The following is a 24941-nucleotide window of genomic DNA, read 5'->3' as shown; positions in this document are numbered from 1 at the left end:
TGCCTCCTAGGCATCACATGAACCTAAATAGCTATGGGACTAACAAGCCTTACATCAGTTACTGAAGTGGGAAACTGACTGTCTCTTGATCCAGAATTCAGTGAAGTGAAATGATTTATAATTTTCTTGTATAACTTGTGTATCGAGACTGATAGCAATAATACTTAATATTTATTTAGAGTAGGTGCACTAGGGTGCACCTATTGTCAGAACCAATACCATGAGAAACAGTCTGGTGAAGGTTCTGCCATTCAAAAGCTTAATGGTTAGGAAGAGTAGCAGTAGGAATATTCTATTATACACTGATTTTGCTAGCCTTTCTTGCAGAAATGTTACATCAGAGTCTTGTGTTAGCATTTGGACTCTGTCACCTGCCAAATTAGTTATGTGTTTGTTTTGTGTGTGAGTGTTTTCCTTCATCAAAGCAATTTTCTCATCTTGAGGGGAAAGTAAATGAGTGTTCTGTGTCCTCCATTCATTCATTCATTTCCTAGATTATTGTATCATTTTATTTTTAACAAGTGCTCTTATTTTCTTGTAAGTGCGAATCTAACAGAAGAACGTATTTTAACTTACCTGTTTATTTAGCATGAATCCTTACTGCATAGTAAATATAAATACTGGGTAGCCCAGTATTCAAGTGCTAACAATATCCAGAAGTTCATAGAATAGACTTAGTATACAGTAATATCTCCACCAATCCTTTATGATTCAGCTACATTTCTGTCTGCTTAATAACTCTCAGTGGACTTTTCTTTGAATTAACCCAGCTGATTTTGGACCTGTATAAAATTTTGGTGACCACAACCTTGTATAATAGTGAATCCCATAGCTTATCCTGTCATGTGAAGAACCACGGCTTTTCATTTGGTTTTCACTAGGTTTTGGTGGCTTTTGCTAGTGTTTCCTGTTCCTTGTACTGGAAGAAATGTTGAAGAATTGATGTTTGCTGCTGGACTTGGTGCCACCTGTAATTTTGTTAGACACCATCATCACATCCCTCCATCAGCTATTTTCCAGGCAGGAGAATTTCAGCATGTGTGATAGTTCCTTTCATGAAACTGACATTCCTTTTATTCTTTTCTAAGTCTTTCTCAGATCTATCACTTTTTTTTTTTTTTGAGATGAGGAGACCAAACAGTTCATGTTTTTTTGTAATACAGCTGTAAAATGGGTTATGCATTGGTGTAACAGTGTTTGCCCTTTTAGTCTCTCCCAGCGATTCCCAAACTTTGGATTAACTTTTTTTTACTGCTACTGAGTACTGAGCTAATATTTTAATATAAACATGTATCATATCTGAAGAATCTCACCAGTGCTTATAACCAGTTTAGATCACAGCTTGTTATACATGAAGGTAGGGTTATATTCACTTGTCCATAACTTTACGTAATCTCCCTTGAATTTCATCTGCTAGCCCTTGCCTGCCTTATAAAATCCTTATTTGCTTTTGGCTCTTGTCTTTACTGCCACAAATTACCTAAAATCATGAGGAAAATCAGTCATCTTACTGTTCACCCTGTTCTCTGGGTTGCTTAGGATATGTCAGGACAGCACAGAACCTATCCAGAGGTTCCAGCAAAACTCCACAGGGGTTCTTCTGTTGGTTTTCTGACTTGACCATGTGTTTCGACTATTTCCTCCCTTGTAATCAAATGTTTACGTGTGAAAGGACCATTCCTCTTACCTAATTGCTGCTTAGTTTTCTTGTGAGCATTTGGAGGGAGCCTTTCTGAAAGAATGGCTTTGGAAGTCTAAGCTGGTTTGTCAGCTAGTTTGTCAGTCTTATTCTTTCAAACAGCTAATTCCAATTATAATTATCAAAAAACTATAATTTTAAAGGTAAAAATAAGGGTAGGATTTATTACATCTATACTAAAGATTGATAGTTTATCTCCATGTGCCTGAAGATTGCTGGTTTATGAAACTTCCTTTCTTAAATGGAGCTTTTTCTGACTTAAACGCTTAAAACTGATTTCAGATTGCCTGTACATGATGAAATAGTCTTATAGTGAACTTTGGGAACTCCCAACAGACAGGAGTCTGGAGGGGGGGGAGAGAGAAATAAGCAAATTATAAGTTTGATATTTTTATTGTGGTTTCTGGAAAAAATACTGAGAACTATCAAAGTTACCTGTAAATTATAAGAATTATTTGTATTTTTAAAAGATCCTTAACTCTAAAATATAAGGGATATACAAGGAAAAATAGAACTAACAGTATGGATTTGCTAAGAATAATGTTAAGCAAGCCTGTCTTCAAACAGGCTTTATGCATAAGAGAAACAGTTACATTTTTACATTAGGAAAACTTTGTCTCAGATTTTCATTAGCAACCTGGTAGGAAGCATATGAGATGAAATTGCTGTTGTATGAATGCCTGATTGGAAGACTGTGTTAAAGTGAAGTGTAATTATCAGTGATTCACGGTGAAATTGGAATGATTTCTAGTATGAGCTGGTAGGGATCAGTCATGTGTTTGAGGCTTTCATCAGTGCTGAATGATGGATGTGTGTTGTGCACCCAGGTAATATCAAGCAAGGAAGGGTTAAAATGTTCTGGAAAACACAATGAAAAATTAAATCAAATTTGGCAAATTGAAGAAATAGTCTGATAAAATAGGATGTATTTCAACAGAAAACTCATAAAATTAAACCTTTTGAAAGCATAAAGAGACCCATGAAGTTTATGGACAGTAAACTTACAACCGTAAACATAACTTGGACATCTTTTGAAGGTAATTTTTCTTTGAAAAATGTGCTTTGAGCACCTGTTCTTTGATCTTACAGGCCAAAGTTAATTATCTTTTATTTCTATGTACTCTTTGTGGCGTATTTTCTCACAGCATCATTAGTAGTGTTCTATATATGGATTGATTATATATATATATAGGGGGAGAAGTACTCTAAGTATTTTTAAACTACAAAGTGGTTCTTCATCTTGGAATCATCAACTTGCAACATCTCAGATTCTGTATTTTGTTCCCATGTAGGTAGTTATCCTTTCTAATTTTGCTTCAATGTGTAATATAGAAGAGTTAATGTGGAGGGTTCCAATAGAGAGCAGAAGGCTATGAGGTGGAAAGAACTGGGAGGACACAAGGAATTATTCAGCAGTATTCATTCCCAGAATTGTTGCCTGTCTGTCAAAAACCAAGGGGCAATTAGATTATCCATTTGGAGTAGGTGGTTCTAAGACAACAAATTAATGTTTATCAGTTGACATGCTGCTTTTATGAGATTACAATATCATAATTAGATTTACTGTGACACTCAAACTGTAAATTCAGTTGCACAAAATAATGCCCTTTTTACTTATAAATGTCATTATTGAATACTACATAATTAATACAAAATGAATGGCTGCTTGCAATGAACAGTGGTTCTTTCATTCATGACACAGTTATGTTGTTGGAAATAAATGGTGAGCTTGATCTTTTTTTTTCCTTACAGGAACCCACATAATTTTAAATTGTTTAATGTGTACTTTGAAAACATTATAAATTTTGATCTTCTTTTGAAGTTTCATTCCCGTCTTGATATTGTGGGAGGTTGTTTCTGATTAATGAGATGAAGAGAAAGGATAGAAAGGGTAGTGAATGGTTCCTCTGAGAGGCTTATAGTTCTGAATACAAAATTATTTCCTGATTTCTTTTTTTAATATATCTGTAGCAATATGAATAACTCATAGATGCTTCAATTAACAGAATAGAGCTAATAAAATAATCAGTAGATAAATGGTATAGGTATTCATGAATTCAGAACTGAGCAGCTACTGAGTACTTACTCTGAGTAAAATCTTGATTGGGCTAATGTATACATTTTTGAAAACTGGAGGGGAAAAAAACCCCAATAATCCCAAACCAAACATCCCATATACTTATTTTGCTTTCTGATGTGTCATACAAAACACACTCTTTTAGTTATCTTTCTCCCTGTAAAAGAATTAGTAAGGGCTATAACTTAATTTGCTGTGACTTTGCTGGCTTATCTGGGAACTACTCAGTGGACTTAAAAAATAATTAAAAATTATATATATTATTTATATATAGTTGTAAAACTATATAGTTGAAAATCATTATGCATTAATATAGGTTTTTAATATATAGATGTTTAAAGAAGCTGGCCACTTTATACCCTAATGGTTTCCCTAGCTGGAATCAACCCTGCATGCTTCCAAACTGGACAGGCCATTGCTTAGACCCTGCTGGCATCCTCTAAATGCAAGTCAAAGAAAGCTGAAGATCTGTTACTTCTTCACTCTGTCTACTGCTGAGACTATGATTAATATTTTTTTGAGATACTTTGTTTATGCCTGTTGAAATTCTGAAAGGTTGATCCCAGTGGAATATGTAGGTAGTTGCCAGCAATTGGGTCTTCAGTTTGAGTTCCCAGATAACCATTTTCTTCCTTAATATGTATCTAAGTATGTATCTTTGGTGTATACTGGTTGCTACAGTGAATCCCTCCTCTTCCGGGCCTTATTTCTAAATACCATGGTTGGTCTGAGGAGGTTTTGGGACTGTAAATACCTTTCAGTGTGTCTTATTGTTTCTGTGTAAATGTGTGCAACACCACAAATTTTGAAGCTTATTGTGAATATTTATGAAGTGCAAGGTTACATACCGAAGGTAAAGCTGGTAACCGAAGAAATGGAAATGTTCTGTTTATGTTTTACTATGCTTCCTGAAGGTATATTACCATGTTAATAAAATAATAACAAAAGTATTAGCTGATAATTTTTTATCTTTTTTTTCAAGAAAACAATCAATTTAAATACTTTGAACTCAAATTTATAATACAGTATTTATGACCAGTGAAAGTCTCTTTTAAAGGTGTTTTAATGCCATTAGGTTCAGTGAACTCATTCACCTTATTTTCTGTTTTTCACTGTACTGTTGCTTTTTGCGTTCTTCAGCTTTTTTTAATATTTCTTATATGTCTTAAAACCTGCATGCGTACTTGTGGCTTTTTAACTTTATTTTGGATGTTTTCACTGTTTTCTTTGTTTAAATTCATGTACATTGATGGCAATTTAGGTAAGTGCAAAATATTTCTTCTTTTTTTTTTTTTTTTTTTAATGAAACAAAATGCTCAAGCATTTGGGTGTGTGGAGTAGAATAAACATTCATCCTAGAGCAAAACTTAATTATCTGAAGATGAAAGTATAATGAAGTGAAAGTTCATTAGAAAATTCCTTTTTTCTAAGTTTAAAAGGCTAAAATAGCAGGACTCTTCTGCTGGGGAATGACAGTATATAGCTGGTGTGAAGCAGAATAAGCAAGCTGTGACAGAAGGGTGTGTCATGGCATTTGTGCTGCTGTTGCTGATGATCAGGGAAGGCTGCTAGCTCTGTGGTGGGAAATGGAAAGAGATAAGGAGGTAGCCATTATACTGTAGATAGCCAAGGAAATTTTGAGGAAGCAATAACCCAGAAGTGATTAAGGGTGAAAAGGGAATGTAGTTACTTCTAACTGAATTTTAATTTTAATTTTAATTTTTATTTTTATTTTGTTTTACACACCATGGGATTTCAAATGTGAAAAAGCTTGGTAAGTACTGAGCTAGAAAAAGAATATGGGAAATGTGTCCCTGTAAGTGCACAAGAACTTTATTTAGTCTTGGCTGAAGCATTTTGGTGGTGTTCTGGTTTAGATAATACATATACATACATTATATAGTAGAAACTAATAGTTTAAGCTCTATGGAAATTATATCACGTGTTAATAGTCATTTGAAAAGGATAATAGTAATTATATTTTTGTGTGTTTTTTGAGGTATAAAAAGATCTGAGCAAAGAAAATACATTTTTTTAATTTTTTTTTTTTTTACTGTTCACCCCAGTATTTGCAAAACAAGGAGCTGAACTCTAGTCTGTATGATGTGCTGTGTGTAACTGTCAGCTGAAGCAGTACTATTATTGTATTTAAAAAAAGAAGATCCTTTATTCATTATGTTGGAAATTGAAAGTTGTTGAGAAACTGATTTAAACTTTTAAAGTTAAAAGAATATGAGCAAAATACCTACTATAGTCAGTTGAGGCACCTTCTTTTGGTGATCTTTTTTGGTGTGGGGTTTTTTATTTTTTAAGTGCAGGCTGTTGTCACTGCACAATTGAGAATTACTGAAGTGGTAGCCTTAACAAAAAATAATTTTAGTTGTATCTTCAAGTCTTAGAATGAGTGTCGAATAATGAGTGTCAGTGAGTGTTCTTTATAAAGAAGCATAACAAGACCATTTATGTTTTAAGGAAAGATGGATTGACTCTGTAGCTGAAAAAACTTTCCAATAAATGGTGTTTGGAACTGTATAATGCTCTATGACTCAGAATTGTGTGCTCATCAGCTCTGAACATATTCATATCCTTAGCTGACATTTGATGGTATTTCCCTGAGATAGTGCAAAAAGTGCTGCTGCTTCTGTGTTTTGTGGGTTTTTTTGCCCTGTTTTGGTGGTTATCATCTGCTGCATAAAACTTAAGTATTGCATGTAGAGTTTTGTGAAAGGCTGTAGGTTTGTTACTTGATACTTTAGCTGAATTTAGTAATTTCATCCTGTCTGTTAAATGTCATTTCCGACTTCAGATGGATACTGCATTCTACATTTCCCATTCTTACGTGCTTTGAGGCACAGTTCTGTTGTTCAGTAGGGATTGCTTTGTTGCTGTGTGGGTGAAACCCTTGGTACAGAAGCCAGGATTCTGTCAGGATCTTGGAGATGATCGGTTATAAAACTGTAGATCTAGCAGGAAATAAGTTGGAATAAAATTGCCTTTTAAGTTGTACTTTATTTAGGCCTGTAGCACTACTTGAAAGTATTCCTTCAGTACGTACTGGTAAGCCATATCTGAAGCGTGGCAGCCTCTGCTTTTTGCTTTCTGCTGTCTTAAATTAGGGATCAGCCCAGAGCAGGCATTCTAGCAGGGTACTTTATGCTGTCATTAACATAAAGTAGGGGGGAGACAGGTGATAGTATTGTATATAAACAAGTTTGAGTTTTGTTAGAATTGGAGCTATTGGATACATCACATAGTAAACTACTAGACAACACAGGAATTTATTTTGAAAGCAAGGCTTACGAAGCATAAATAAAGTCTCCTGAAGAAGTTAACTAAACATTTGATCTCATGAATAATAAGTTTTCTTACAGATATCATACATAATACATAAAACTGTATCTTTGGCGAGTTTCTTTACTCGTGATTGTGATGGAGCCTGCAGATAGTTTATTTGTTTGGGTTTTTATTTATTTATTCATTCCTCTATTACCTTCTGTAAATTAGTTTCTTTCCTGCCTTTAAACCTCAAGGCCTTATAATTAATCTGAAAAAAAATGCTGGAAATGACTCTTCAGATTTTTCCATCATCTGAAGTGGGGGAGAGAAATAGTAGGAAGTGCTGGGGAAAAAAGAGAACTAGAAAGAAAAACTCATTCCTTTCTCATTATACGTTTTTAGTCCTTACTATTTCAGACATTTTACTTCATTTTGGTCTTTTCCTCTTGAATTTTATAAGAGCCGTCCCCAGTTTATCTATCAGGCTGTTGATAATGCTATATCCTATTAGCCTGTAGTAGGCAACTCTGTCCTCTAGGCTGTTAATGAAAAACACAACCCTTTTAGCTGTGCTGCAAAGCATTATATTCTTTATTTTCTGGGTGATGTGGTTTAGTGTGAGGTGTCCCTGCCCATGGCAGGGGGTTTGGGACTAGATGATCTTAAGGTCCTTTCCAACCCTAACTATTCTATGATTCTGTTTTACATGTGTATAACTTGAAGATGAACTTGTGTGATGCTTCCTAACCTTTCTCTATGCTGCTATGTTTCTGAGTTCTTAAGATGCATTTCAGATTGTTGTGTCGGGGTGAAGGAAATGTTATGATGGTGACTTAACCTGTTGGTCACTGATTTGGATTTCTTCTGAATTTTCACATGCCTAGGAGGTAGTTTGTTAATATCACATCGGGTCAGGTTCTGGCTTTACCTGTTGTTTCTTCTGTTAAAGGTGTCTTGTCATTCCCAACTATAGAACTGTGTATCTCCCTGGCGGCAGAGAGTCAGTTGTAAAAGCTGTCATATTGAAAGATAGGATTTGCAATTTGAATTTATTGCTAGAATGTATGCCAGTTGAGTTAGCATGAAACTAGCATTCAGGAGCCCTTGGTATTTTTTTTAGAGGATAACTTTGGTTCAAATTGGATTGCAAGTAGCAGGAGCAAATAGCTCTTGAATTTAGTAATTTTAAAATATTTGGCCTGTGGGATGGGGAAATAGTACTTGCTTTTTGAATTTCCATAAGCATCTGCCACAATTTAGTTACTGGTCTTACTCTTGATGCTTGAAGATGATACACAAAGCCCAGAAAACAAATGTGAAAAGAAGGCAGTAGATTTCACATGAAGTGCCCTTCAAAGCCTGAAGGGAAAGGAATAAATGATATTTTGGCCAAAAGTAAATTCCTCAGGCAAATAAATGTAAATATTTCAGTGTTAGTAATTCAGCGAACACTGAGTTCTCATAAGGTAATCTCTGTTCCAGTTCCATCCCTAATTGAATGAGAGTGTGAGGTCTCTACCACATCACATTTCTGTAGAAGAAAAGCAAAGGTTAGCAGAAACTAGGGAAAAAGCATAATACACGTTGGGATTCAGCTTCAGAGCAGCTGCAAGACCCGAATGAAGGTCTGCTGTTTTCACAGACTCAGCTTTTCTGTTTGACTACAGTATTAATTGTACGGGGAACAATTCTCACTGCAGAATTCATGTTCAAATTTAAAGAAAACCAACACAAATAAGTAGGGAGTTGTGCTTTAAGGATTAAATACTTTCTATGTATTTTGATTTAAATTGTGTGAACTGATGTTGTGTAGCTCTTTCAATTTATACGTAGAAAGTGTGAAAGTCTTGTTAGTGTGAATTGTTTCCTCTGTTTGATACTAACTTCAGATAGCTAATACATAAAATGTAATGTTCCAAATGAATTCAGTGAGGAAATGCCTAAATGTGGTGGTATGGTGTTCCTGCTGGATATAGTAGAAAGTGGAGTTGAAATGGTGGATTGCTATTTAAGTCTTACTATAACAAAGATTCTATGAAAATGTTTCAATCCAAACTTGAAAATGACTGAAATCAATGGTTTGTGATAAAAGCCAACTGGTCTATTAACATATATTTGCAATTATACATGTACATATGTATGCATAAAAAATATATATATGTTGGGATATTCAGAAAGATTTGCATTCATATTAAATTCCTTCTCTACGTCATAAGTTTGTACAGTTCGGAGTGATAGAAGCTAAGCTGTATCTCTGTTTTATGAGGGAAACCAAAATTCCTAATTGACCTTTATTCTACAGACCAAACATGCAATTGCATTTCTTTCCATGCCATTCTGAAAATGTGCCTGCTTGTCAGCACAGCTTTCTGGAGTATGGAGTAGTTTTTATGTAGGTGAAATATATTTTAAGTAAAAGTTTGTACTGAGTTTGTTGCTGACATAAATGCATCTAGGTACACATCATATTGTCTTGTTTGATGTATATTGTAAAAAAACAAAATGAACCCACATTTATGTTTCTGGAGATAATATTGCCATGAATATTACAATATACCACTGGACTGGTATTACAATATTCTGGAAATCTGAACTTTTTTTTAATGAATTTGTGTTTGTTATAAATATAACAAAACGATATTGTGTTGTATGCAAGTATGAGTTTTACTAGAATGTTTCTGATACTTAAAAGATATGGCATAATTTTTAATCATTGGTAAACAGCAACTGCTTGGAAGGCAGTCAACCTCTTGTGGATAATGTGGGTGTGGGGTTTTTTCCCAATTTTAGATTATTATTTTAGTATGGTTATTCTGTTTGTAACATATAACTCATACATTCTTAGTTTGGCTGAAATATGGAAATGAATAGGCTGCATAATTGCATAAGTGTGTATGAATAATCTAGTACTTTCCTTACATTAGAGAGACTTTTGTCTTCAGATTCCGTAGTGGAGTTAAAGAAGGGAGCAGGGAACTAGAGTGGAAAGCACAAAAGTTGCTTAAGAAAGCAACACCAGGCATTCTTCATCCTGTTCAGGCAGTTCATCCCCTGAACAGGGAAAGCTGTCAGAATGAGAATTTGAGCAATTAGACAAGAATAATCAGGATAGGCTTTTCCACCTGAATGCATGGCATTATCCTGACTTCAGGACTCCAGAATGAACAAGCAGTGCTAGTCTGGCTAAGTCCAAGAAAAATTATTTCTAAATAATATTTTAGAAGAACATTTGTTTTTTTAAATAGAACCATAAAACGTGAATTGAAGCCATCAGTAATAAGGATTTTATGTTAAATAGGTAGGGCATCTTTCTTTTTGGAACTCTGATCTTTTAGAAAGCAGTGCTTCGCTGTGTGAGGTGGTGCCATCAATAGCGAAGTATAGCATGGAAAGTCAGAAGATTTTGTGAATTTACAAGAAAACAATTATCTTAGGGAATATTTTATATATATATATATTTTTTCCTTCTTGTCACAGTGGTCTCAGAAGAAAATTGATGCAGTTGCAAACTCTGTGTGAAAACTGATGCTTCCAGAACCTTTCTAGGTGTTTTGTTTCTCAGATGTGTTCAGTTGAGTCATTTTGTTTCAAAAAATGAGGTAGAACCTACTCTTTATTAGATTATATATATATAAAATATATTAAAATTCTTGGTCCCATATTTATAAAGTTTTTCATGGCAAGTTGTGTTACATAGTGCTGTGCTACTAGTATTACAGATATTTTTAGCACATCTCAATTAAAAAACAAACCCAAGAAACAAACATAAAAAACAAAACCAAAACATTTAAGAGAAGTAGTTTGGAAATAAGAAGACATCTTTGCCTTACATCAAATTGGTCCCAACTTCTGTTAGCATTCTATATGGTTATATTTTTCCTTTCCCCCCTCCCTGCAACTGTCTTTGTCTGCGTTTGCTGTGTGTATCTGCTAGTTTTGGAGAATGGGGTTCTTGTCTAGCTGGCATTGTTTATTTCAGGGTTAGTTTTTCAGACCTCCTGTGGGTGCTAGGTTATTGAAGATTTGTGAAACTTGGCATTGTAATTGTGCCTTTTTGAAAGAATATTCCATTGTGTGTGGAATTTCCATCTTTATGTTCTGATGAAGGTTTACTCAATAGGTTTCATGCCATTGTTTTACCTTTTGAACATCCATGAGGAATGGGTGATTCAGCTCGTAGAGTTTTGTTCAGAGACTGCTTCACTGAAGTTTCTTTTATTTCAAATGTTGCTCCTTGTCTCTTGTGACTGTATTTCCCACTATTTTAATTCCCAAACCTGAAAGTTTATCTGCTTTGACAAATGTGTGTGGCTTTGTCTTTTGACCTTTGCCATCTCATCCTTCTGCAGAACTTTGGATCTTACTGGGAGGGGTCACAGAGCACTTGCAAAGTCACTTGATGTTTGAGCTAACCAGCAATCTCATGCATTCTTCTCCTGCTGTCTTTCTCAGTTGTTGTCATCAGAAGTTGTATGTCAGCATAATGTGCTACATCAAATTCAAAATATTTGAATTTTTTTCACCTGGGTTATTTTTCTGCTCTCATCTAGCCATGTGATGGTGTAAAGCAGGCAGAGGTTTGAGTGGCCAAGCGCAAGAGATGCAGCTAGTATCTCAAATTCTGGCAGCAGTTCAGATTCTGCTGCTGAATCTCTACTACTGAGGCTTGACTGCCTCTGGCACTTAAGAAATTTCCTGAAAGAATGCTTGAGAATCTGGATTACACTGCAGTCTTTGTGTTAGATAGACCTCAGCGGGTGCAGAGAGTAATATTTAGATTACTTTAGGTATTCTGTACTTGCATACTCACATTGTGAGAAAATGGTGAATAGTGATACTCTTGTGACTGCAGTGTACATCACAATTTGCTACTGAGTTACATTCTTTTTGGCAAGTCAGTGGAGCATTTTAGCTCTGAATGTCATCTGTGGTGTTTGCTCAGAAAATTTTCTTTTCACATGTCCATAAATGTTTTTTTATTTTATTTTGATATAGTCTGAAGGGTTGGATTTTTTCAGTGGCTCAATTAATATTAGTCTTTCCCTGCTACCATGGGAATATTTGGGTGGTGTCTTTTCTTTTCCCTTTATTTTCTCTTGGCTTAATAGTGTCTACAACAAAATTAATTCTTTCAGCTTTGACGGCTTATTTTCCTCATTTTTTATTTCTAGAAAAACGTAATCCTCTGTTTTTGATAATTATCTCAACAGATGAGGTATTGGAAATGTGCAGAAAGTCTTTAATGTGAAAAATCTAGTAAATATCTTTATGACGTATGTATCCTTTTCCTCTCATTTTATTGTTTAATTCTTTTTTACCAGATATTAGAAAATTCTGGAAAATACATAACAGGGTTTGCTGCTGTTCTTGTTTTTAATTCAGCTCCAAAAGGCTACTGGGAGGATTATGTGCAATCAAAGAATGAGTCAATTTGTATAAACTCCGTATTTATACCATTTACACATTGAGTATTACCCTGCCCTTTTCTCTTGTGCTGTTCAGCTGTGACTTAGCATTTTCTTTGACTTCTAAATTTAAGGTCTGCAGTGTTTTTGAGCTAGTAATTCTGCTCTCTGAAGTGTGGCTACACACCTACTTTTCCCAGATTGACAAGCTCAATCATTTAAATACCAAAAAAATGTTTCCTCTTCACTGATGCTTTGAATAGTGCGGTCATTAAAAGCTATCTTCTGTTTCACTGTGCAGGTGAAAGACTGTAGCAGGTTTAAGTCACATCTGAGAGGATAAAAAGCTTAGGTGTGAGGAGCCATGAAAAAAGACAATGTTTCTAGTTCCCCAGGCCCTTATCTTCCCCTTTCCCTGTATAACTGTAGTCCATGAGTAGGTACATGTAGTGGAGTGCTGTACTGCAGGATCAGTTTAACTGAAACAAGCAATTATTTTCCACATGGGTGTGGACATAATGGAGGACTTTGTAAATATTTCTAAGCCATTATAATGAGCATAAAAACTAGTAAACTATTCAAATTTGAAAGTGGTATTCTTTGTCTTTATTTCAAGGTGTCGTTTAATCAAAATAGGCTTATGTTGCCCCCTTTACAATTCAGGAAAGAGGAACATCCCTTTCCCAATAATATGGAGCAGGTGAGATTGAATTTACCTCCTCTAATAAAAGAATATGAGCAAATACGTATCTCCTCAAGTTGTTAACTTGCTACTTACAGTATGAATTTTCAGATATACACAGTTCATTTAAATACTGAAATCAGGATTCACTTTTCTGGCTGGAAAAACTTAAAATCTGAAGATTATAACCTATAGGTGGGGGAAAGAAGATTTTGATGCAAATTCTGGAAAAGCCAAAACAAGATTAATTAAAAGCCAATCAAAAAGTGAACTCCCACTAACAGTCTGAAAGACAATAACTGATATATAAAATACCCATGGCTGGAGATGTTCCTTTCTTTGTTTTGAATACTAAGAAGTGTAATTGTTTAAGGTTTTGAACAGTTTGCAGCAGACAAACATTTCTATTCTAAAATTATTCTGAAATTATGAAACTTTAGGCTATAGATGTGAAGCAAGAAAACCCAAACAAAATCAGTAAAGAAGTGTTTACCTTTGGAGATGGAGAAGTGGTTTTGTCTTTGCATGTCTATCTTGCATTTCTTACAATTTTATAGGAGAGTAGGGAAGATGGATATTTTTGTGTCACCTGCAGGGGCAAGCAATGAATACATTTGCAATAGCTTTTTGTTAGAGACCTAAAAGCAATGCAGACCATAGCATTAAAGAGAACTTCAGGATGGTTAACTATGGTGTTTAGATAAACCACTTTTTTTTTTTTTTTTTTTTTTTTTTTCCTTTTTAATGTTGCTCCAAGTTGATTGATTTGACTCCGTAGGTGAAGCAGTGGGTAAATTACAACCTCAAATTGTCTCAGAAGAGAGAGGATATCCTGCGATACCAAATTTGGATGAAGCTTTATTTCAAATAAGCTATTAATTTCTTTTAGATTTCAAGGAATAATACTGAAAAAAATTAGTTATGCTTCCATGAACTCATGTAAAACAGTTAAAAAAACCCAAACAGGTGGGAATTCAGGAGAACCCAGCAGTGGTTTTGGCAGATCACAGAGTAATGCTCAACAGTTCTATTATCACTTATAATAGTGTGCAAAATTAGGTAACTGCACACTTCTGCAGTTCACAATCCTGTTTACTAAATTGCCAGATAAGAATCTTAAAGAAAATAGATCAGTTTGTGGTAAATGCTATAAAGAACAAGTATATACCTGCACATTTGCGGTAGTTTGTATTTTAAATTTCTGCCCATGTACAACTACATTGTTGAACTTTGCATTTCAAATTGGTAATTATTGTATATGAAGCAGTTCTTTTGATATGCCTACATGTTATTGAGATAGTATAGGGTTTTCTTTTTCTTTTAATATCTTCCCATTTTCTGCCATTTTTCTTTTGGTTTCTTTTGCTTCAGCAGTCTACTCTTTGAAGTGAATAGTATCCAAGCAATGTGTTAAGGGATTCTTAATACAGTCTTAAAGGCTTCTGTAGTGCTATTCTGTTTTAGTTTACGTTTTCCTTTAGGCTGGGCAAAACCTGAATTATTTCAGGTTTTGATTTAGTTAGATTTGATTTAGTTTAGCAAACTAAAAGGCCATAGTAATGTATTGAAAGTGGAGTGTTCTACTTCTTTGTACATTAACCTTTAAAATAGTTTAGCTGTGCTGGACTGAGTGTTTAAGAAACAAACCGTTGAGATGTCTATATTCCGGAGAATTGTGGGGGCTTAATTCTAGAAACAAAAAACCTGTACAGCAGATAAAGAAGTTCATGCTCTGTTGTGTATGGGCAGCTGGTAATACTGAATAAAAATGCTCTTTTGTTTTTTTTCTTACCCTGTTGGATCTAGCGTAAATCTTAAATTTAAGAAACCCTGTAGTCAAAGGTTTCATAGCTTCCAAGCATATGAATTGCATTCCTGCATTGGTTTTGAAGATGAATCTCTGCCGTCAGATCAAGTAGTTTGCCTTCATCAGTCACAGAAAAGTATTTTATACTTCAGTGACTGAGGCTTTGATTTTTCTAGTGTGAAATACCCCGTCAACTTTACATCAGCTCAGACTGAGTCCCACTATTTTTAGTTGCATGGATTCTTGATGTGCTGTAAGGGATTTCATGATTAAATGTCAGCAAAACTGAACCCAAATCTGACCTTTAAGACAACTATAAATTTTACTGAATAAATATTCCCATTAATCTTTTGCTAATATTATTCTGTATTTAAAAGTTCAAAATTTAACTCTTTTTCATCATTGATTACCAGAATATAAGCCAGGAGGTTTTATATTGGTAGAGTGCAAGAACAGTGATTGTGTCTAAAGGAATGCTTTTCCTGGTGGATCTGATTACTTACTGTTAATATCCATTGTTTTCAGTTGTAGCTGGTGATCAGGAGTCATCTTGTAGAGTAATTCTGTGCCTTTAGCCTGAAACTGAAACCATGCACTTTCAGTCCCCCTTTGTGTACTGGCAGTTCTAGTACCTATCTCTGCACTTGGTAGTGAACCTCTTCATGGTGAGCCTGTTTTGTAAGCTAAAACATGAATATGTTAATAAAGCATGAGTAACATTCTTATTTGCAATGAAATGGGCTGAAATAATAAGATAGGTCTTGTGATGCTTCTCAGAATATCATAGAAGTATGGAAGCAGTCTTCAGATGTCTGTTCACTGAAATCTGGTTTTACTTTGGCTTTTTTGACTGTCAGCTATATTTAGTGCTCTTTGCTTCCATTAGGTGGTTGGCAGCCTTTGGCAATTCCAGGATTCTTTGTCAGACTAAAAATACCTTGTCACACAAAAGTAGTTTGAAGACTGACTCCTGCTTCCCTTATTGGGGAAACTAAGCTGTCGGTGGTTTGGGTATTTGTTTGGTTCACCTCCCCTCCCCAGTCTTGTGTAACATACCTGTTTTTATTCTCTAAACTGTTATGTGATGGAACATCTTGTTTTGTTGAAACTCTAAAGATTTTCAAATTTTGTGTAAGAATATTAAATAGTGATTTGTGATTGGGTGGCTGCTGTATAAGCTGCAGAAAGTATGGATGGGAGTCATATTTTTGTAAGAAAATACAGACCCATTCTCTTTGGAACTGGGCAAGTATACAGAGCAGCAGCCATACTATGAAATGTGCAGATCTAAAATAGTCTTCCTTAGGAGAGACCAGTGAACACTTTGGGACAGCAGTGACACTGAATATGTAGTCAGGTCCATGATGTCTTCTAAATGAGCCTGTAAAATGAACAGCTTCTCTGCAGTTAAGGTTGTTTAGCATCTGTGGAAGTTATATGTGGATCTAAATATGCAAATGTGTAAATCTACATTACATCTGACATAATAGAAAATGTGAACTATATATAATCTGAAGGTAATTTCTAAAAAGCATATCTTGAGGTTAAGAAGTAACTTCAGAGTTACCCTGTTTTTTCTTTCCAGGCTTACTTTTAGAAGTAACTGAAGTATGCTAAGAATGAACCCCATCTCTGGCTTAGAAAAGTTACAGATAAGCACTCTTTACAAAGGCAAATCGAATTTCTACTCACAACATTGTAACTGTAGTTTTAGTTGTTTTTAATAAAAGCATTGTAAAGGATTATACAAAAAAATTCTCAATTTTAAAATTTGATTTTTTTTTTTCTGAGAAAACTCTGGATTAATGAACTAAAGCCAAATCTATAGACTTAAGTCTTGCAGCACTTCAGTATTTTCCAATTGTTAATTTAACAGAGAAAACAGAGAAAGATTTAAAACTATTCCTTTGCTACTACAACTTTCTATCTGTGCATATCGGTACAGTTTTATACACAGTAAGAATAAACTAACATAGCAAATGCAATGTGAATAAAAGACGTTGGCTGTGTTTATATGTAGTACATTTATCAATAGCGTAACTGCAGAAAATAAGACTGTTTCTGAAATGTTTTTCATTGGAACAAACAAAAAACCCAAACAACCACCCAAAACCAAACCAAACACAAACAAAAAAAATATTCCAAAATAAAACCACCAAAAACTTGTGGGAAGAGTAAATTTTATTCCTTGGTGTTTCTTGGCCTACCTCATGCCAGAGGCTGGAGTAGTAAAATCATAGAATCATATTTAAACAACCCATATTTCTTAAAAAATAATCTACTGTTAGTGTTTTGTCAGTGAAGAAATGGGATCATAAGGCATTAGAAAGGAGGGAAAATATAGCTGCCATACAGAAGTGCCTGGAACTGCTTTTCTCTCAGGATTTGTTACAAACTCAGAGGTTTTCTGTAGAGGTTTTCTATTGTGTTCTTGTGTCATAGGTATAGCCAGTTTCTTAATTGTATTATCACATTTTATTAAATCTGCCTTTTGGCGAATCAGTTACGTAGTCAGGTTCCTAAAGAAATTTACTGAAATTGCTAAAATGATGTTTTTAATGACATTTTAAGGTTGTGGATTAGATGGGAAGCACTGTAGTTAGATAAAGTGCTGGTTACAGGTACACGTAGCACCACATTTGACTCTGTTCTAATGCAGGAGAAGCTAGTGAGGGCACATACTGGTGAAAGGAAACTTGATCCTAAGTTCCTAGTTTGTACTTCCAGAGTTGCCAAGAAAGCATAGGTGTCTTGATTAATGCCAGCCTCAGGTGTATTGGAGACACAAGCAAACTCCAGGCTCACTTGAGGGTAATATTAATTAGCACTGGCACACCTACTGTTCTGTCTTCAGTACCTAATTGCTCTAGCCTGGATGAGAAGAGTGATTCATAACCCGGAATGCAATGACTGTATTAGAAAAATGTTTGTGAATATTAAAATAAATTAATCCCTAGAGTAATTTTCTCTATACCACAAAATAAGGAATGTTTCTGCAAATTTAGCTTTATATCTCATATACTAATTTAACCCTTTTTAGAAATTGCAGTTTGATTTATTTTTTAAAAATACATAACTGACTTTTTCCAACATATTAATGTTAGAATGTTAATTTTGGATGTTTCATTAGGTGGAGAAAGAGGTATGTATTTGATGGGTTAAATCCCATGGTCCCAACTAGTTTCTATTGGGTGAGGTCATGTCTACCACCAAGAAATTTTATCACTCAAACTTTTGTCACCTTTCAGCTGCCAACTTTGCTATGCTGCTGAAGCACGTGCTTGGCTGCTTTCACTGGCATCTTTCCTCACTGAGAGACGTTGCATTGGCAAAGGCACCGTGAGTGGTGGTAGGAGCCCAGAGCTTACAGCTGCTGACATTGCTGGATTACTGGAGTGCCTCTAGACTGGCATTTTGCCAGCAGCTGAATGTCAGCTGAGGGTTTGTGTCATTTGTGAAGGTGGTTTCCACGAAAGGGTTGGTTTTTGCCTGCCTCTCTTTGAGATACTGTGGAGGTGTGGCAAAAAGGGGGTGGTAACTTACCACAGAAATTGGCAGTATATGATCCGTCTACAATCCCCCAAATAAGTGATCATTTTGAACAGTCACCTTACTTAAAAAATGTTCATAACATGATTGCAGAAGCATTTCTTTTGAAAAACTAATGAAAGAGTGAGGTTGTGTCATTAGGAATACTGTGCTATATTGTAGATACATGCCTAGAACTGAATTTACTACGTCCTGAGACTATTTATATCATTCTTACTGTATGCTAACGTTTGTGACAGAAATGCATATATGGTTTAGGAAAAGCATGTCTGTCATTACAATGAATACATGTTTAGAGATGAGGCTTAAAAATATTAATTAAATTATAAATATGTTCTAGTAAAAATGAGGGTTGAAAAACTGTAAACATGGGGTTGTGTGTGTGGGGGGTTGGTTTTTTTGGGGGGGCTTTGTTTTGTTTTGTTTTCTGTTTTTGTTTCAATTTCTTAATCTTTTGTAACTGCTGCTTGTACCTTGGTAAAGAAAAAAACCCAAATCTAATAGCAGATAGTAGGGTAACATCTGGAATGTGAACATACTCTTGATACACTCCTGCTTTCTTACTGTATTTAGTATGAAGGTCCTGGATTCTCATTCCTTGAACTTGAGTTCTTGCTTCCCCTACAATGCCACTTTTGGCATAAGCAATGTATTTTGATATATCTTCTGTTGAGATAGAGAACAATACTCATTTTAAAATTAGTTTGCGCAAACTTGGACTTAATGCTTTGAAGGGAGATTGTGGAATATCCCTAGGGAAATTGGGAGCAGATTTCACTAACTTTAGCTATTGAATCTGTGCGATGACACTCTTTAAAGTTTTGCAAATCCTATCCTGAAGTAAAACATAAGCTTTGAAAAAGCAATTCAGTACACAGTCTATAGCACTTTTCAGTCCTGAAAATGTAGCAGTGTAGTAACTAGGAGGAATGAAAGTTGCTTATTGATTGCATGGTATGTGGTAGTAGTGCTTTGTTCTCTTGCTGTTAAAATAATACTGAGAAAGTATGACCCAACTTTCCTTTTTTAATCACTAAAGATTAAAACTGCCTGGAAAATTATCTGTACGAGACCCAAATATTTATTGGAGTCTTTGTTTATGTATCTCTCTTTAAAAGCTTTTCTACTGATATCCTAGAAAGGGTATGGTATTCTGAGTTATCCAATAGAAACAATTTTGTAGGACTTTGTATTTTCTGTTTAAAGATACAAAACACATACTTTGTTTCTTTATATAAAGGACTTTCCATAAAGCAAGGAAGCATATCAATATTTTCACATTTTAGTGTATGGTAAACTGCTTTAATATTTCAGTTTAGTGCCATTGACATATCTGGAAAGTTTATTCTTTGTCAACAGTCCATAAGATAGTCTACTGAAAATCATATGTTTTAGGTCTGTCAAAATATGAGGTATAATATGTAGTAACACATCAGTGTTATATCAGTTGGATCAATGAATATCTAAAATCCCTTTTCCTCTTGTGGTTAATACTGTATTCTCTCAATAGGTACTTAAAACACCTTTCCTGATGAGAATATACATTTGTTGAATATGTGTGTGTTAACTTTTTATTGATATGCAGTTATTTTGGTGGTTATGCAGCAAGGCCAGGGAAGAAATGCTAAGAGTGTCTGAGAAGTTAGAAATTGAGATGTTTATTAATTTGTCATTTACAACTTGCTGAAAAATATATTTAATAATATATTGGCCCAAGAGGAAACTATTTAGACTTTATAATGGTGAAGCAGCCTTCGAGTTAAATGCTCCTTTAGCTTCTATTTGATAGATCGTAATCTAATTCATAGATTCATCTTTGTGAGAGAATTGAAATGGAATGCTTAGAACTTCCGGTGCCAATTTTCAATGTGCCAAATCTAAGCTACTTTCAGTCCTTCACTTTCCAGCAAAACTACCATCTGCTTCACAAAGATTTGAAAATGGTTGAAGTCTTGCAATTAAAATTGGCATTTCAACAGTAATACTATATTATTTTTATTGAAGGCTTATTTAGCAAAGTTGTCGTCATATTTGCCAATCAGTGCCCCATTGTGTAGTGTGATATAAAGCCCATAGGAAAAGGCAGCTGCTAAGAAGTAGTTAGATTTTTCTTGGATGGATTGGTGAAATACATTTTTGGCAAATTAAGTTTTTTTTTTTTTTGGGGGGGGGTGGGGGTGGGTGTTACATTTATTGCTGCATTTTTAATGCAGTGACAGCTTCATCAACTTCCAGTATAAGATACGTGAAACCTGTTGGTAGTTGGTTTCTCTCTGTATCTTCTCTTTTGCCTAGGTGATTATGTATGCAGGTGTTAAAAAATAATTGGTGTCTCCGTGTTCATGCTCAAACTTGGTATTGTCCATCTTGACTCTTTGCATATTCGTTCCTCTATCTCAGCTCCCAACTTGCTTCCCCAGTTGTGGCTTTTTATGTCCCTTTCTAGATCAAACTCTTTTCTACGCTCACTTTATTTCCCTCTAGGCCTATTATTTCTTACTGAGCTTCCATCTGTAAGTCTACCCTATGGGTAATATTTCTTCTTCTAACCTATTTACTTTTCCCACCTTATGTGCCTTTTCCTAGCTTTATGACATTCTTCTAGTTTCATTTCCTTACCATTCTTTTCTGTTTTTGCTTACAGCTCTCTTATTGTGCTTTTTGCCTCAGACTATTTTAGCATGGTCTTTGTGCCTAAAGATGCTTATATACTTAGAGAATGTACAGTTCTGAGCAAGTATGAGGTTTGCTTAAATGAGTTGTAACTTTTTTCTGTTGGTGCCATCTTTCTATTGCCATCACTTTTGATTTCAGTGTAGGAGCATTTGCAAAAACAAGCTTCTGGAGGTGGAGTGTAACATATGACTTCTGGTGTCTCTTGTCTTTATTTTGGTTTTGCTGACTTTGTATTTTACTATACATTTGCGTGAGGAGGAATATCATGTTCTTGGAATGATAGTAGAGGTGGGCTGTGTTTCATATGCAGCTTAAAATAATTATTACGTGCCAACAGAAGTGTGTTACTGAATGCTGAGAGAAATAGTATGACAGCAGAAAGGGAAAATATGAAGCAGATGTACCATATGTTACTATGCATTTGTTTGCTATAATAGAACCATGGGGCGTGCAAGAATAAATGTATTATTCATTAGATGTAAATTTTATTTTTTTTTTTTGCAAGTGTTGGGGCAAGGCCAACACTTCAAGATTCATGCAGGGAACTGTCTTTAAGCTTGAGCAGAATGTTTATTGTATCATAATCACTGATGATCACTTTTAATTTTTTTTTTTCTATTCTGTGTGGTTTTTGGCAGTTGTGAGGAGCCTAAAATGGCCTCAAATGCCCTGAGGGGCTGTAATATTATTCTAACAAGAAGGAATATGCTTTTAGGTGCAGCATTTGTGGCCAAATATACATGTATCCCAAACTATATAGGTGTAGGGAAATAATGGGGTTTAGAAGGCCTGTATGGCTGTTATGTGCTGGATTTGCTTAGATTTCCCTGCTGTGTCTGGCAGTCTCCAATTATTTTGCCAATAGCATAGGGTAGATAATTTACTAAATTACTAAAGGTAATCCTTTAGTTTTACTTGTGAGAATTACCTGAATTACAGAGTAGGTTTACTTTAAAAATATTTTCTTACCTTCTACCTGGAATTAAAAAAAAAGATAAATTTAGTCTCTCATACAGACTGACCCACTAGTGAGGAATAATGTGCTCGGGCTTTTTTTATATGATATTTTTGAAGATACTTTGTTGAATGCTGGATTTAACAGTGGTTATATTAAGTTTTTCTGTTTTCTCTATCCAAGTAATAGAAAAGTTTCACTGATTCACAGTGTGTACATGATGTTTAGCTGTTTGATGTGTATAAATACAAGTAACTTGGTTTTACTTTGTGTGGAGCCTTGGAGATTGAGTCTTACGTCTGTAAGGATCTGATCCCCTTCTCTCTTGTTTTTGTATGTTGTCTTATGTGTTTCAATGAAGCTACTCCAGATTTGCAGAATAAGGAGTAGGAGAAGAGTTAGGCTCCAGTATCATCTTTTTACCTAAAAATGTCCCCATTTCATTGTGTGTGCATTATAATTATAAATAAATCCTGTTTAATTAATCAGTTATCTGCTAGAAGAAGCTTTGAATTAACAAGGCAGACCACCCAGAACTTTCACATTTAGCCAGAAATAATATATTTCACATAGTTTCTGATTTTTAAAAAGTGTATCCAAAGACAGGAAACTTATTCTCATCTCTTGCTTTTTAATGACAGTTTCAGCATTAAACTTTAAATCTTTTAAAAATTAAATTTCTATACTCAAAAAACTTGGCAGAATAACTTACTTGCTTTTCAAGTGCTGAGGCAAGTACATACTTCTAAAAACATGAAAGTACATCCTATCTAACCATATTCAGACAAGCCAATATACATCACTAGAAAACAAACCTGCATTTTCAGTTTCGCTGAGTCAAAACTTATAATTCCAACTCAAAATCTAAGTCATTTGGAGTTTCTCTTAAGTAGGAAATTGAGGGCTACATATTGTTTTGGATGTCCTCAGGGAAAATGGAAAGAAAACAAGCTCCAACATCCAGATTCTTCAAACAGGAAGTGATTATATTTATTTATTTAAAAAAGAAGTGGTGGCTGATCACACAAGCACACCCACCCTCCCCCCCACCTTTCCATTTCCATGGATATTTGGATACCAGTATATAAAAATACCCTTGGATATCAGCAATAGGATCGTGTTGTATATTCATAGCATTTGAATGTTCTAGATTGAAGCTGAGCTATGCTCGGTTATGCTACCTGGACTAGGCAGTCATAGACACCTAGGTCTGATTACTGTTTCTGCCACTGTTTTATAAGCTATTACAAACATTCTGTTGAAAAGGATGTTTTTGATAACTTATTTTTAGCTAATTTTCTAGTTGCTATAGAAATACTGATTTGCATTAACACTACAAATCCTGGAAAGCTCCATAGAAAAGAGAATTTAGACTTGAGTAATTCTATAGAGTATGGCTTTCTGTGTTTTACAAATTACGTATGGATTGAAATAGCATATTAGAAACATGAAGTGGTGCCACCATAATAATCCTATTTCTTTGTTTTAATTTTATGCTTTGTGTCACAGCAATTTATTAAACACCCACATGACTTCTCATATATGAGTAGAATAGCTTGTCAAATAGGTGCCTTCCAGTTTCATGTATGCAAGAGATTAAATTTCTATATTTTTTATTGAAATAATATTCAAAGAGCTTCACTTATTTAATGTCATGTTGTAATCTCTCATGAATATCCCAATTTGCAGAGTGATCTTAAAGTTCATTCAGTGTTTAGCTTGATAGCCAAGAGAACTTTATTCCGAAAATGAAAGTCTTTGAAATATGCTACAAAGTACCTGTTCATATGGGATAGTAACATTAATACCATTATAACTCTTAAGAATTTCCTGACTAGATAGGTTAAATTCAGTAGCTAGATTATTTGATGGTGTAAGATTATTCTAGAAAATGTAATCAAATTTCCACAACTTGTAGTAAGAAATAAGGAGTAGCATAATACAGTGAAGAGGATTCAAAGCAGGAAAAGGAAATGGAAGTTTTCAGTAGGTGTGTGCAATCCTTTCTTTGTTAGAGATTTTATGAACCTTGTGTTTATTTTTTGGGTGTGTTACATTTGTGAATGAATTCAGATTGGCAGGACTGTGCATTTAATCAGAACTATGAGAGGGGACTCATCTGGGGACTCATCTGTTATCTGCTGATGGTGCTTGGTAGCTACTTTATGTAGTACTGCAGAAGCAACAGAAACCATGTCACCGGCTCTTTTGAGGTTAGGATTCAAAATAGCAGAACTTAATACTTTCCACCTATGAGCAACACATATTCTTTGTGGTGTTATCACTACTACTTCTTTCTGTAAAATTTTGATTTTTCTGTTAAAAGCAGTGAGATCAGAGTTCTGCAGTACCTCCAGATCAGAGGTAATCTGGACGAAGAGTGAGCAAAAGGGAGTCCATCTTTTCTGTCTTTACTGTACAAAAAAACCCTGTTTCATTTTAGCTGGAGACGTGGGAAAGAATTATCCCTTATGGCCAGTCAACATATTGTAAATTCCTGGTCTTCTCTTCATGGTTCACTAGTATAATAAGTTTAGAAAACAGTGGCTTAGAGAGATTTAAAAATGTTTTTCATCATTATTTTTCGTGTTATAAGCAATGTTCCATGACAGACAGTCACAAAATATGGAAAACTCCAATTAGCTTCATAATTATTTTTCTATCAAATTGAATGTGTGAATATTCCCCCAGTCATTAGAATCCAAACCTGATAGGAACTAATTTGTTCATCCTTATTTGTTTATTACTCAATTACTCTTGTGTTTGTGAATGCCAAGGAGTTGCTGATTGATTACATAGTTGATATAGTCATACA

General features: G+C 34.8%; 1 protein-coding gene across 1 annotated transcript in view; it reads left to right on the top strand.

The window, feature by feature from the left end:
• ERC2 (ELKS/RAB6-interacting/CAST family member 2) overlaps window positions 1–24941 on the top strand; it is a 491439-nt gene that overhangs the window by 16731 nt on the left and 449767 nt on the right. The gene's annotated exons all lie outside the window — the stretch shown is intronic.

Source organism: Lathamus discolor, chromosome 7 (genome assembly GCF_037157495.1).
Source record: "Lathamus discolor isolate bLatDis1 chromosome 7, bLatDis1.hap1, whole genome shotgun sequence".
NCBI classification, from domain to species: Eukaryota; Metazoa; Chordata; class Aves; order Psittaciformes; family Psittacidae; genus Lathamus; species Lathamus discolor.
The sequence above is the reverse complement of the archived record's forward strand: the minus strand, read 5'-3'. Positions and strand labels throughout refer to the sequence as shown.